General features: G+C 45.0%; 2 pseudogenes; one reads left to right on the top strand and one right to left on the bottom strand.

Moving 5' to 3' along the window:
* Positions 1-10,719: 10,719 nt before the first annotated feature.
* Positions 10,720-10,839, bottom strand: LOC134961960 (5S ribosomal RNA; annotated as a pseudogene).
* Positions 10,840-14,034: 3,195 nt separating this feature from the next.
* LOC134961959 (5S ribosomal RNA) lies at positions 14,035-14,154 on the top strand (annotated as a pseudogene).
* The last annotated feature ends 268 nt before the right edge of the window (positions 14,155-14,422 follow it).

Raw genomic sequence — 14,422 nt, 5'->3', positions numbered from 1 at the left:
TTTATTTTTTACTCGTTTCAAATGTATTATCACCTTCAGGCCAGGTTCCAAGAATACTAAGGCAGATGCCCTGTCACGCAGTTTTCTTCCAGTTCAAGACAACAGTCCTGTTACTCCCATACTTCCGTCTTCAGTCATTCGGGCAGGCCTCACACAGGATGTATTTACCCAGTTAAAGCTGCTTCAACATCAAGCTCCTGGAAATACTCCTGCTGGTCGTCTTTTTGTCCCTGAGTTTTTGAGAGCAACTGTTTTGACGGAGTTTCATGATAGCAAAGTTGCCGGGCATCCGGGAATCGCTAAGACTTTGGAATTAGTCTCCCGCTCTGTATGGTGGCCTGGTCTTTCCAAAGACATTAAAGAGTTTGTTTTTTCGTGTCAGGTCTGTGCACAGCATAAAGTTCCTCGTTCTTTGCCTATCGGTCAACTTATGCCCTTGAATGTTCCTCTTAGGCCATGGTCGCATATCTCCATGGATTTTGTGGTGGACCTCCCTCTGTCAGCCGGATGCCGAGTCATATGGGTGGTAGTGGACCGTTTTAGCAAAATGGCCCATTTCATTGCTCTTCCCCGATTGCCATCTGCCCAGGGATTGGCAGTCTTGTTCCTCCGCCATGTTTTCAGACTCCATGGCTTACCCACTGATATTGTTTCTGATCGGGGTCCACAATTCATTGCACAATTTTGGAAGTCTTTTTGTGCTTCATTAAAGATGAAATTATCTTTAACGTCTGGCTACCATCCCCAATCCAACGGGCAGACTGAGCGAGTTAATCAGTCATTGAAACAATATTTGCGTTTGTACTCGGCCAAACTCCAAAATGACTGGTCTGAGTTTCTTCCGTTAGCAGAGTTTGCTTACAACAATGCCTGTCATTCCTCCACCAATGTATCTCCATTTTTTACAGTTTTTGGTTTTCACCCCAGAGCTAATTCCTTTTTTCAACATTCCTCTGTCTCCTCACTGACCTTGACCTCTCATCTCAAACTCATTTGGAGAAAAGTGCACCTGGCTCTCAGAAAAGCGGCATTTCGGGAGAAAAAATTTTCTGACAGGCTCCGGCGGCCGTGCACTTTTAAAGTTGGAGATGGGGTATGGTTGTCGACTCGCAACATTAAACTTCGACAAACCTCAGCCAGATTGGGTCCTAAATTTATTGGACCATTTCATATTATCAAAAAAGTCAACCCAGTTGCTTTCCGGTTACGTTTACCAAAAACTTTACGGATCGGGAATACCTTCCATTGCTCCTTGTTAAAACCATATGTTTCGTCCAGTAGATTTCCTCGCAAGATCCCTCAGGGGAAATCACCAATAGATGTACAGGGTCAGCAGGAGTTCTTGGTGGAGAAGGTTCTCGATTCCAAGTTGTCCCGGGGTCGGCTTTATTTTTTGGTGCATTGGAGAGGTTATGGTCCAGAAGAAAGGTCTTGGGTCCTGGATGAGGATCTCCATGCTCCAAGGCTTAAAAAGGCATTTTTTCGAGAATTTCCTCAGAAACCTGGCTTTAGGGGTTCCTTGACCCCTCCTCAAGGGGGGGGTACTGTTAGGCGCCGAGGGTCCGCCCGTCAGTGCGGCCCGGCGCCTAGCAACTAGGGACGCCGCAGGCACACAGCCGCCGGCTCCCTAGCAACGCTAGACGCCGGGCGCACGGAGCCGCTCAGACCATAGCAACGGGGACGCCACTGTCGGACCGCGTTCCCCGTTGCTAGGTCTAGATAATGAGTTCATTTGTATCCTGGCCGTGCAGCATGCAGCTGCACGGCATGATGTTTATTATCCTGTCTGGATCCTGATTGGAGGGTTCCCAAATAAAGGCACTCTCAGGACTTCTTACAGACGCCGGTGATAGCTTCCTGTTTGCTGAGTCTTTTACAGAGAGTTTCCAGTTTTGCTCTATCCGGTTGTTCCTGTCCTCAGTGATCCAGTACTCGGAATTTGTCATCTATTCCTGGAGTCCGACCGAGCACCTTTAACATCCTGTGGTGTTCGTGAGTCGCGGCGTAGCCGTGTGTTGCGGCCTGACCGCTTACTATTTATTATTTAGTTTCTTTGTGTTCCGGAGTTTTTGCGGAGGATTCCGCTCCCACAGATCCACTCTGGTATCCAGCGGTGCTGGATAGGAGTAACGGATCAGGGGATCTTTTGGTTGTCCTTTTCCCTGGCGGTTTGTCCGCACATACTTTTGGTTTAAGTTAGATAGCTTGTAACCCCTGGCCTGGTTGCTTAGTCAGAGGGCCCCTTGTTATCACCCTGTCTCGGATTTCCCTTTGTCTCCCATTAAGACCTGAGGGGGCATCGGGGTTGGGCAGACATAATCCGCCCTTCGAACGCGGCTGCCATGGGCTCAAGCAACCATAGTCTCGCAGGGGATTTCTGACAACACGGGCGAGACAACGGAGTTAGGGCGCCAGGGGTTACTAGGCTTTCCTGCTCCCGTAACCAGCATATCTTTCCAGTACCCAGACCTCTGCCATAAGATCTCCTCTGGTCTGGAGTACGGGAATCATAACAATTTGGGCTAGACAGCAGGCCACTAATGAAGATTGCCTGCGTAAGCAGACACAAATGTTTGCAAGCCTATCATCTCACCTCAGAAGAATATCAAGAAATCTGAGCAGACAAAATGAACAAACAACCAGAATAGGCAATACCATGGAACTCATGCGTACAGACATTACACAGGTCATGGGCAACTTACAGCGCATAATGGGCCTAATTCTGAGTTGATCGCAGCAGCAAATATTTTAGCAGTTCGGCAAAACCATGTGCACTGCAGAGGAGGCAGATATAACATGTGCAAAAATAGTTAGATTTGTGAGGGTTATTTTGTATCTGTGCAGGGTAAATACTGGCTGCATTATTTTTACACTGCAAATTAGATTGCAGATTGAACACACCCCACCCAAATCTAACTGTCTCTGCACATGTTAAATCTGCCTCCCCTGCAGTGCACATGGTTTTGCCGATTTGCTAACAAAATTCCTGCTGCGATCAACTTGGAATTACCCCCAATGGAAGAACAGCACAGACAACAGCAAAGTTATATGAGCATTTTTCAAAACAATCAAAAGATTAATGAAAGTTTATTCCAAATAGTAGACAATCAAAATGCTGCTACACGTGAACTCAATGCCACCCTCACTAACCTGAATGAAACACTCAGATGCATGCACCAACAGCAAACAAGCAGCAGTTCTGGTACGACTACTCCAAATATTACGCCAGTCTCATCACCACCAAGACGCTCCACCAGAGCACGACAACATGACAGTGCTAAAGGCAAAGGGCAGAACTAGCAGCCACCCAAAAAAACGTGAAAAAATACAAGTTAGACATTTGTGATAAGTAACTCAAAATAGTTAGCAAGTGTTTTTGTTGCTAAAAAAATATAACACTTAGCTCCTTGACACTTTTTTCAACATCATTAATTATAAGTGGTACAAACAAAAACAAAAAATTAGTACGCAGATTTATTCATTACCATTTTTTTTTGGTATTGGAGGAGGGAAATGTTGATGGAGCCACACATACATGTTAGCAGGAAGTAAACTGACCACTTGATTTTTTTCTAATCATTACTCTTTCTAGATTACAATCATTCTCTTTGCCTGCAGATACAATAATTGCCAGCCAGGCAGAATGTCTTTAGCAGGAAGTAAACTGACCACTTGATTTTTTTCTAATCATTACTCTTTCTAGATTCCAATCATCTTTGCCTGCAGACAATCCAAATTACAATGTTAGTGATACATATCTTAGCTTTCTTATCTATACAACATTACAAGAAGAACACAATTGAGTTGCGTAAAAAGCTCGTAATATGTTGGCTTTGTTTTGTTTGAAAAACATTGTCCAAATGAATGTCAGTATTGTTGGGACATGTTTGTGTGTGTTAAAAATTAGTAAGAATGTTTTTACACATGATGCTGAAACAAACAAATATGTACTTTTACAAAAAAAAAAAAAAATGTGTATAATAATGTATATGTGTGGCAAACTGTGTATTTACTTACACATCATCAAGTTTACAGCATCAAACATTAGGAAATAAATTATTCCTGATTACAGTAAGTTTGTGAGTCTTAAATATGATGGTGAATCACACATAGGGACACATATATTCCTCAAGGCTAACATATTATATCTTGAGGAGTGTTTTTTGGGAACACAGGTTCTCAAACTCGGCCCTCAGGAACCCACACAGTGCATGTTTTGCAGGTCTCCTCACAGAATCACAAGTGACATAATTAGCTCCACTTGTGAACCTTTTAACATATGTCTGTGAGTAATTCATACACCTGTGCTTCTACTGGGTTACGTGAAAAACATGCACTGTGTGTGGTCCTGAGGGCCGAGTTTGTGAATCTGTGCATTAGGACGTTACACACAATGATAAAGTGAAATACTAAATGGATGATGTGGGCTTGTAAGAAATTAGCACTGCAAGTTTACGATCACTTATCCAGATTTAATGCATGCCACTCATAATCTGTTGTTTTGAGATTAAAAATACACACAATACACATGCGACATTTGTTTTTCATATAGCGAGGGTATGTTTGTATGTGTCAAGGAGACAGACACATTCTGAGTAATGGTTTTTGGAAAAAAAGGCAAAACATCTATTTATGATAACACAACAAATGAAATAAGCAAACCAAGCTTACCTTAGAAATAGCGATTGATGATCTGTTGCCTAACCTGCCTCCCTACATCAGTACTCCAAGTATCACCAGATGTCTCTAATTCCTCTGCTTGCTGGCTGCTTTCTTCCTCCTCCTCCTCAACATGTGGCAGATGTTGTTGCAAACACATGTTATGAAGAAAGCAGCAGCAGAACACAATTTGAGTCACCTTGGAGGGACTATACAACAAAAGGCCACCAGACTTATCCAGACACCGAAACCTAGATTTCAGCACACCAAAACATCTTTCTATCACATTCCGTGTGGACTTATGTGCATGATTGTAATTGTGTTCAGCAGGGGTATCAGGTCGGGACAATGGAGTTAGAAGCCAAGAGAAACAGCCATATCCTCCATCACCTAAAAGACAGATATAGTAACGTGATTCATGTTAAGATACAGCAACACATAAGTAACACACTGTGGGGCAGATGTATTAACCTGTAGAAGGCATAAGGAAGTTAAAAACCAGTGATATGTGCAAGGTAATAAAGGCAGCAGACAATCTGTTCCTAAATGTTAATTTACATATTGGAGCTGATTGGCTGGTGCCTTTATCACCTTGCACAGATCACTGGTTTCTCACTTCCTTATGCCTTCTACAGGTTAATACATCTGCACCTGTATTTGGACAAAGTATACGCAGGCCTACACATATCAAATTACATACCCAGCAGCCATCCATCTGGCATTTGTCCGTCCTCAAACTTATCAAAGAGGGATGACTGACTGAGGATGAAGGAGTCATGGCAGCCCCCAGGGTAACCAGCAACAACACTCATTATTTTGAGATTTGCATCACAAACCACCTGCACATTTGTGGAGTGTTCGAAATGGCGGTTTGTATATATGTGCTGCCTGCCCCTAGGTGGTCTCAGCTGAATGTGTGTGCAATCTATGGCTCCAAGCACATTGGGCATGCCAGCCAGCTCATAGAAATCTACCCTGACGGCATGCCACTGAGACTCCTGGGTAGGGAAGCAGATTGAGGCCTCGATGTGGGGCTGCAAAACAGCCAACACCTGTGTGTACATTTTAAAGAACAATAAACATGAGATTTTAGGACAGAACTGGCCACCGAGAAATTAAAACAAACACAAAACAGAAGAGGTCGTTAGGTATACATCACCTGTGTTAAGATTCTGGAAAATGAGGGCTGTGAGATTCCTATGACATCCCCAGACACAGCCTGAAAGCTGCCAGTAGCCATAAAGTGCAACACAGCCAGGAGTTTGTGCAGGCGTGAGACAGGGCGAGAGCGTGCTGTCTCAGGGTCTAGGCCCAGTTTGACAAGGTCATACAGACGGAAAATGTTGTTACGATTTAGACGGAACATCTGTATGACCTTATCATCGGACAATGCGTTCAAGTTTAAACGCCCCCTAAAAAAACGAGGCCTGCGCAGCCTCCGCGGAACCTGTACAACCTGCTGACCATGTTCAGTTTCTTGGCCCTGGGTACTTACAGGCTGATGTCTGAGTCTGAGGAATCCCACAGCACACAAAAGATCACTGGCCCACAGTCCTGCTGCCATTTCTGAGTGTAGGTGTATTGAAATGGGCCTAACATCCTTTTATAGGCATCCTCATTCAGGTGTGAGTGATTTTTTTATTTGCAACACATGTAAACACGACTGAAAAAAGCAGGTTTATTTTTTTGCCGCTTTTTTTTACGAATCGCAAAAAAATACGACCGCATTTGAGCACTCAGAGACTAACACCCAAATACGAATAAATAGTGAATTCCCGTATTCTATGAAATAACAGCTGCGTTTGACCGATGGTCTATTCATTCGTATTTCGGAACATTGTCATTCAAACCATTACGAATAGACCAGACACTGCCGAGATTGGTGCTTAGTGAATTCCCGGATTGGGACTTAGAAAAAAACACACAAATCGGCCAAACTCGGATTTTTAGTAAATACTGGCCCAGGTGAGGTAGCCATGTTGGGCGCACTTACAAAAGTTACACTGTGGGAGATAAGTCATACACAGACCTGAGGCACATATGGGAAAACTGGCACGTGTATTAGTATGATATACACTGTATGAAGAACCTGCATAAAGGCATGGCAATAAGGTGAGGTGGAAGAACACAGGCATAGCATACAGTGGAGCGGAAGTACTTAGTAAAGGGGCTAATTCAGTAAGGATAGCAAATTCTGCTAATTAGCAGAATTTGCTATCCTTTGGAGCGCATGCTGAGGGCCTCCAATCGCTAGTCAAGGCCGCCCCGCATGCTGACCGGAGCCTCCCCCACTTCAACAAGCATAAATTGCGAACGCTTCGCAATTTCTGCTTGTTAGCAGAAACTGTGGAAGCCTCCTGCCGGCGCAGCATAGCTGCAGGAGACTTGCCGCTATCTTCCCGATAGCAGCAGCTGCGTGTGATGTCACGCAGCCACTGTGCTCACGCCCCTGACACTCCCCCGTTCGGACACCTCCGCCCCCTGTTCAGTCGTCTCCACCCCTGCAACGCTCCGGTTCCTCCCTGGAAACAGAGCGTTGCCCGCCCTGCGATCGCTTCTGCCTGTCAGCCCGGGCGCATGCGCAGAATGGGCGCTGCGCATGTGCACGCATGCCCACGTTTTTATCTCAGAAATTGCGGTTGAATTGCTTATTACGATCCAACCTGAATTAAGCCCGTTGTACACAACAGTGGACAGCAGATTCAGCAAACCGCATACAGGCATAGCATACAGTGGGGCGGAAGTATATGGGAACTATTAAAAAATGATAGGAAAGTGATAAACCAAAATATGTAATCAGTCAGAACAAAGTACAATAAAATAGCCTGCTGCAGTCCAGAGAAGAAACTGCCAGTCTGTACCTGGTACCAGTAGCGGATCTTGCCACGGGCAAGCAGGATTTTTGCCCGGGGCGCCGCCGTGGCAAGATCCGCTGTGCCCGGTGGGTTGTTTCTATGTTCCCTTCCGTGTGGTGCGTGATGACGTCATTGCGCACCGCACGGCATTGTGGGAGCGGCCATAGACGCTAGAGGTCATAATTGATCTCTAGTATCTATGCGGTGCTATGGGAGAGACGTCATGATGTCTCTCCCATAGATCCGAGGAGCAGTGCCGATGGCCGGAGATGGAGAGCAGCAACGTTTGGGAAGCAGGAGCGGGGATGGTGAATATTTATTTATTTATTTATTTTTGTAAGCGGCACAGCTACAGGGGGCACAGTACTGATGGCACAACTACTGAGGGCATAGTACAGGGAGCACAGCTACAGGGGGCACAGTACTGGGGGGCACAGCTACAGGGGGCATAACTGTGACCACGCCCCTTCCCATGAAGGCACGCCCATATTTTTGGATGCGCGCCTGTTGTCCCTGTCGGGAGGGGGGCACCAGGCACCAATGGAAACTTTCGCCCTGGGCGCCACAAGGTCTAGAACCGGCCCTGCAGTATGTGGTTAGTGGTGTTTACAGGTATGTGTATACATAACGTTTGATCATGTGTACATCAAAATGAGTATGCACACCTATGAACACATGTAAAAGTGCATCTTCGTACAAGCGCTTCATTAATGTTGTTTATTTTTTGGACTGTTTTTAGACTGTTGGGGGTTTGTTTTCATTCTGGGTGGACATGATCAGTCCTCGCAGTGAGTGGAGAAGTGTAAATTGTGCCATGCGCTCCTGATGATGTAGACTCGCTTCCTACAAACAAAAATATAGCACATAGCCAGGAGCTGGCTTCTATTCAAAACAATTCCACTGAAACTTGGCAGCCCCAGCCAAATTCAATCATCTAGATCTCTCCAGGGGCCTGGAAGGGTTTTGATCATTCTGAACCTTAAAGGAAAAATAAAGTCAAACTTTAAATTGTTATATAAGCGAGTTATATTTGCTGACCACATGTATGTTCTTTCTAAGTAGCAGTCTCTGAATGTAATGTAGGGATTGTGCAAAAGCATTCATGAGTGGGAACGGGGTTACTGAACACTGAAAAGAAAATGTGCATTATTTGTGAATAAGACGCACAGGCAGACTCTGCTGAGTAAAATGATATGTGGCATGCCTATGTTCTGTGTGCCTCCGCGCCTGTATCTGCAAATGAAATGCTACGTTACAGTGTTTTCTAGGAAATGCATAAATACCCGCCACTCAGCAATCCATAATGAGCAGCACGCCACTGCAACAACGTTTCGGTTTATTTCAACTGAAATAAACCGAAACGTTGCTATGGAGTGATTGGGCTGTTGCCTATACCTGTATTAATGGCACCTGTTTGAACTGGTTATCTGTATAAAAGACACCTGCCCACACCCTCAAACAGTCAGACTGCTACCTCTCCACCATGGCCAAGACCAGAGAGCTGTCTAAGGACACCAGGGACAAAATTGTAGAGCTGCACAAGGCTGGGATGAGCTTCTCGACAATAGGCAAGCAGCTTGGTGAGAAGAGAACAACTGTTGGCGCAATTATTAAAAAATGGAAGAAATACAAGTTCACTGACAATCTCCCTCGACCTGTGGCTCCATGCAAGATCTCACCTCGAGGGGTAACAATGATCTTGAGAACGGTGAGGAATCAGCCCAGAACTACACGGGGGGACCTTATCAATTACTTCAAGAGAGCTGGGACCACAGACACAAAGGTTACTATTAGTAACACACTACGTCGTCATGGATTGAAATCCTGCAGCGCCCGAAAGGTCCCCCTGCTTAAGCCAGCACATGTCCAGGCCTGTCTAAAGTTTGCCAGTGACCATCTGGATGATCCAGAGGAGGATTGGGAGAATGTAATGTGATCAGATGAGAGCAAAATCAAACTTTTTCTTATAAAGTCCACTCGCCGTGTTTGGAGGGATAAGAATGATAAATGGCATCCCAAGAACACTATACCCACTGTGAAGCATGGGGGTGGAAACATCATGCTTTGGGGGTGCTTTTCTGCAAAGGGGACAGGACGACTGATCCATATTAAGGAGAGGATGAATGGGGCTAAGTATCATGAGATTGTGGGCAAAAACCTCCTTCCCTCAGTAAGAGCATTGAAGATGGAACGTGGCTGGGTCTTCCAGCGTGACAATGACCCCAAACACACCACCCAGGCAACTAAGGAGTGGCTCTGTAAGAAGCATTTCAAGGTCCTGGAGTGGCCTAGCCAGTCTCCAGACCTCAACCCAATAGAAAATCTGTGGAGGGAGTTGAAAGTCCATGTTGCCCGCCGACAGCCCCAAAACATAACAGATCTAGAGAAGATCTGCATGGAAGAGTGGGCCAAAATACCTGCTACAGTGTGTGCAAACCTGGTCAAGAACTACAGGAAACGTTTGACCTCTGTAATTGCCAACCGAGGTTATATTACAAAGTATTGAGTTAAACTTTTTGATTGTCCAAATATTTATTCTCACCAAGAATATACAAATAAATTGTTTAAAAATCACACAATGTGATTTCCTAGGGTTTTTTTTTTTTCAGATTCTGTCTCCTACAGTTGAAGTGTACCTATGATGGAAATTACAGACCTCTCTCGTCTCTGTAAGTTGGTCAACTTGCACTATCTGTGGCTGTCCAAATACTTTTTTGCCCCACTGTACATACAGCTGCTGCAGAAGACCGACTCTCAACGCTAGATGAAGAAGACATCACTTTGGCTGGTGAGTAATTACAGACTAAGAAAGAGGAAAAAAGAAGACTCTTGTTGGGAAGCACTCTGATACAGATAATCTCTTGTGGTCAAATACCCATTACTGACTAAAATACAATGCTTTAATTATTCTCATTAAAAATTATATTGAGGAGTTCAGTAAGCGCCAATGTATGTTATTAAATAACACTGCGAGAATATGAAGAAAAATATACATATAATTCATAGTACAAATACCGTCATGTAAGCCGAAATGGGTCAATATGGTTGCTAAACAACCTATTATTGAAAAAAATATATAATATATGACCATCATTTAGAACTGCTTATATCCCACTTGGGAAGATAATTTTAGCAGATAGCTGAATCATAGGTCATAACCGAGATGTAAAGCGATGCTCAGTATTAGAGATGAATAGGCGGCAAATATTTGCAGTACCAGGGTGTTCCAAGGTGGTCTCCCATCCAAGTACTAACCCGGCCCTCCACTGCTTGGCTTCCAAGATCAGATGAGATTGGGCATCTCCAGTGGGGTATGTCCGCAGACCTTACGCTCGCCTATATTATCACACTGTATCCCAGTGATTGGGCACAAAGAGTGGTAGAGTTTACCAATAATACGTCTTGTATGAACCACAGATATAAAAACTGAATGTGATAGTTGGGTGTTTGAAAAATTATATCGCAATGGATAACCCATAGTAAAAATTTACATTCAACCACTCATTAGATACCCATATAAGGTTTCACGGTTAGACTGCCAATATACCAGTAGGCAAAAATTGTTTGTATAGCAATAGTCATGCATATATGTCAACCAGACAGCAGAGGCGCATCTAGGGTAGGGCGAGTGGGGCACGTGCCCTGGGCGCCTTGGCAGGCCCAGGAGAGGGGGGCGCCGCCGCCGGCTAGGGCATCATGCCCCACTCGCCGAAATGTGAGAAGAGGAGAGCGCACCGTCTCTCCCTCCCCTCACCGCCGCTGTCAGCCCTAGCAGCGCTGCCAGCAGCGCTGCTGTGTCCGGTCTCCGGCGGCGTTAGCCAATCAGAGCTTGCGGACCGGCTCCTGATTGGCTGCCGGTCCGCAAGCTCTGATTGGCTAGCGAACCGGCGCCACACAGCCGCCGGAGACCTGGAGCAGTGAGGGGAAGGAGAGGCGCTGTGCTGCGCTCTCCTCCCCTCACATATCAGAGCAAGCGGTGAGTGACCGGGGGGGAGAGAGCACAGTGGGGCATGTAACTGGCACAGTGGGGCATGTATCAGGCACAGTGTGGGGCATGTATCAGGCACAGTGGGGCATGTAACTGGCACAGTGGGGCAATGTAACTGGCACTGTGGGGCAATGTAACTGGCACTGTGGGGCATGTAACTGGCACTGTGGGGCATGTATCTGGCACTGTGGGGCAATGTAACTGGCACTGTGGGGCAATGTACCTGGCACTGTGGGGCATGTATCTGGCACTGTGGGGCAATGTAACAGTCACTGTGGGGCATGTAACTGGCACTGTGGGGCATGTATCTGGCACTGTGGGGCAATGTATCCAGCACTGTGGGGCATGTATCCGGCACTGTGAGGTATTGTATCTGGCACTGTGGGGCAATGTAACTGGCACTGTGGGGCATGTATCCGGCACTGTGGGGCATTGTATCTGGCACTGTGGGGCAATGTAACTGGCACTGTGGGGCATTGTATCTGGCACTGTGGGGCAATGTAACTGGCACTGTGGGGCATGTAACTGGAACGGTGGGGCAATGTATCTGGCACTGTGGGGCAATGTAACTGGCACTGTGGGCCATTTTCAGTGGCCACACCCCTTCTGGAGCGTGGCCACACCCCTTTCACCGCACGCAGCGCGCACATGCTTCTTTTGCTGTTTTTTTGTTTTTTTTGTGTGTGTGTGTGTGTGGGGGTGCTATTTTCCATCTTGCGCTGGGCTCCGAAAAACCCTAGCTACGCCTCTGCCAGACAGTAATATCAAAAACACAACGTTTGAACAGACCAGAGATAGATACCTCCAAATTTGGTATCCAACCATTAGATTGATCCAAACAGCAACAAAAGGAAACACTAGGTTTAACCAAATAAATGAGGATACCTCCAAGTTCAGTATCCAAACATGGGTTATTTTCTTGAACAGAGGTAGATGTTTAGTATAGGAATTGCTATAGTTATTCCAATAGGTAGCTCAAAAAGAGAGAGGGTCAGAAGGAAGGCATCACTTATGTAGAATACCATAGCATAATATATGCCTTGTAATCAGGGCCGGTTCTGGCGCTCTGTGCGCCCCGGGCAGCAATAGGGGCGTGGCTTCGTACAGGGGGCGTGGTCATTTACGCCCCCTGTACAGACTGAAATGATGTGCGGTGCGCGATGACGTCATCGCGCACCGCACAGTAAAGGACCTCTCCACGAAGGGAAACTAGACGCGTACGCGTCTAGTTTCCCTTCACAGCGGCAGCAGGGGGGGGGGGGGGCAGCGGGGGGGCAGCGGGCAGCGGGGGGTACACAGCAGCAGCGGATCTTGCCCTAGTGCGGAGCCCTGGGCAAAAGTCCTGCTTGCCCGTGACAAGATCCGCTACTGCTTGTAATGAATGCCTATCCGTATCTCCTTATTTCATTTTCTCAAAAGGAGACATCTAAGAGCTGCCAATTAGTGCAGAATTACCCACTGTTAAAGTCAAAGAAATATTGTGATGCATAACATAGAAATAATTGCAAAAAAACATGCATTAGTTGAATCCGTGTGTTAAGTACATTATTAATATAGATTAGAACAACACCCGGTTTTGGGTAACGTATATAAAATGACACCAGCATTAACACATCACCATCAATCTCTTGCAGCGATTTGTGCTCCATCTTTGGATTTAATTTATGCTGTCATAACAATTTCTACTAAAAAAAAACATATGTACCAGTGACTGCAGCAATATCCCAAACACATATTACCTTACATGCCACTATTTGATCCAGCATATATGCAATAAGAGAACTCTTGCATATTTAAGTGTGGGTTACATACTTCTGCTAGGATACTGGATCCTGATACATCAATTATTTCTATGTTATGCATCACAATATTTCTTTGACTTTAACAGTGGGTAATTCTGCACTAATTGGCAGCTCTTAGATGTCTCCTTTTGAGAAAATTAAATAAGGAGATACGGATAGGCATTCATTACAGGGCATATATTATGCTATGGTATTCTACATAAGTGATGCCTTCCTTCTGACTCTCTCTCTTTTTGAGCTACCTATTGGAATAACTATAGCAATTCCTATACTAAACATCTACCTCTGTTCAAGAAAATAACCCATGTTTGGATACTGAATTTGGAGGTATCCTCATTTATTTGGTTAAACCTAGTGTTTCTTATGTTGCTGTTTGGATCAATCTAATGGTTGGATACCAAATTTGGAGGTATCTATCTCTGGTCTGGTCAAACGTTGTGTTTTTTATATTTCTGTCTGGTTGACATATATGCATGGATATTGCTATACAAACAATTTTTGCCTACTGGTATATCGGCGGTCTAACCGTGAAACCTTATATGGATATCTAATGAGTGGTTGAATGTAAATGTTTACTACGGGTTATCCATTGCGATATAATTTTTCAAACACCCAACTATCTCATTCAGTTTTTATATCTGTGGTTCATACAAGACGTATTATTGGTAAACTCTACCACTCTCTGTGCCCAATCACTGGGATACAGTGTGATAATATAGGCGAGCGTAAAGTCTGCGGACATACCCCACTGGAGATGCCCAATCTCATCTGATCTTGGAAGCCAAGCAGTGGAGGGCCGGGTTAGTACTTGGATGGGAGACCACCTTGGAACACCCTGGTACTGCAAATATCACTAATCATTCATCACTAATACTGAGCATCGCTTTACATCTCGGTTATGACCTATGATTCAGCTATCTGCTAAAATTATCTTCCCAAGTGGGATATAAGCAGTTCTAAATGATGGTCATATATTATATATTTTTTTCAATAATAGGTTATTTAGCAACCATATTGTAATTACCAAATAAACCACAGACATACCCATTTCGGCTTACATGACGGTATTTGTACTATGAATTATATGTATATTTTTCTTCATATTCTCGCAGTGTTAT

Source organism: Pseudophryne corroboree, chromosome 9, assembly GCF_028390025.1.
Source record: "Pseudophryne corroboree isolate aPseCor3 chromosome 9, aPseCor3.hap2, whole genome shotgun sequence".
NCBI classification, from domain to species: Eukaryota; Metazoa; Chordata; class Amphibia; order Anura; family Myobatrachidae; genus Pseudophryne; species Pseudophryne corroboree.
Note: the sequence above shows the minus strand (reverse complement) of the source record. Positions and strands in the feature narration are given on the sequence as shown.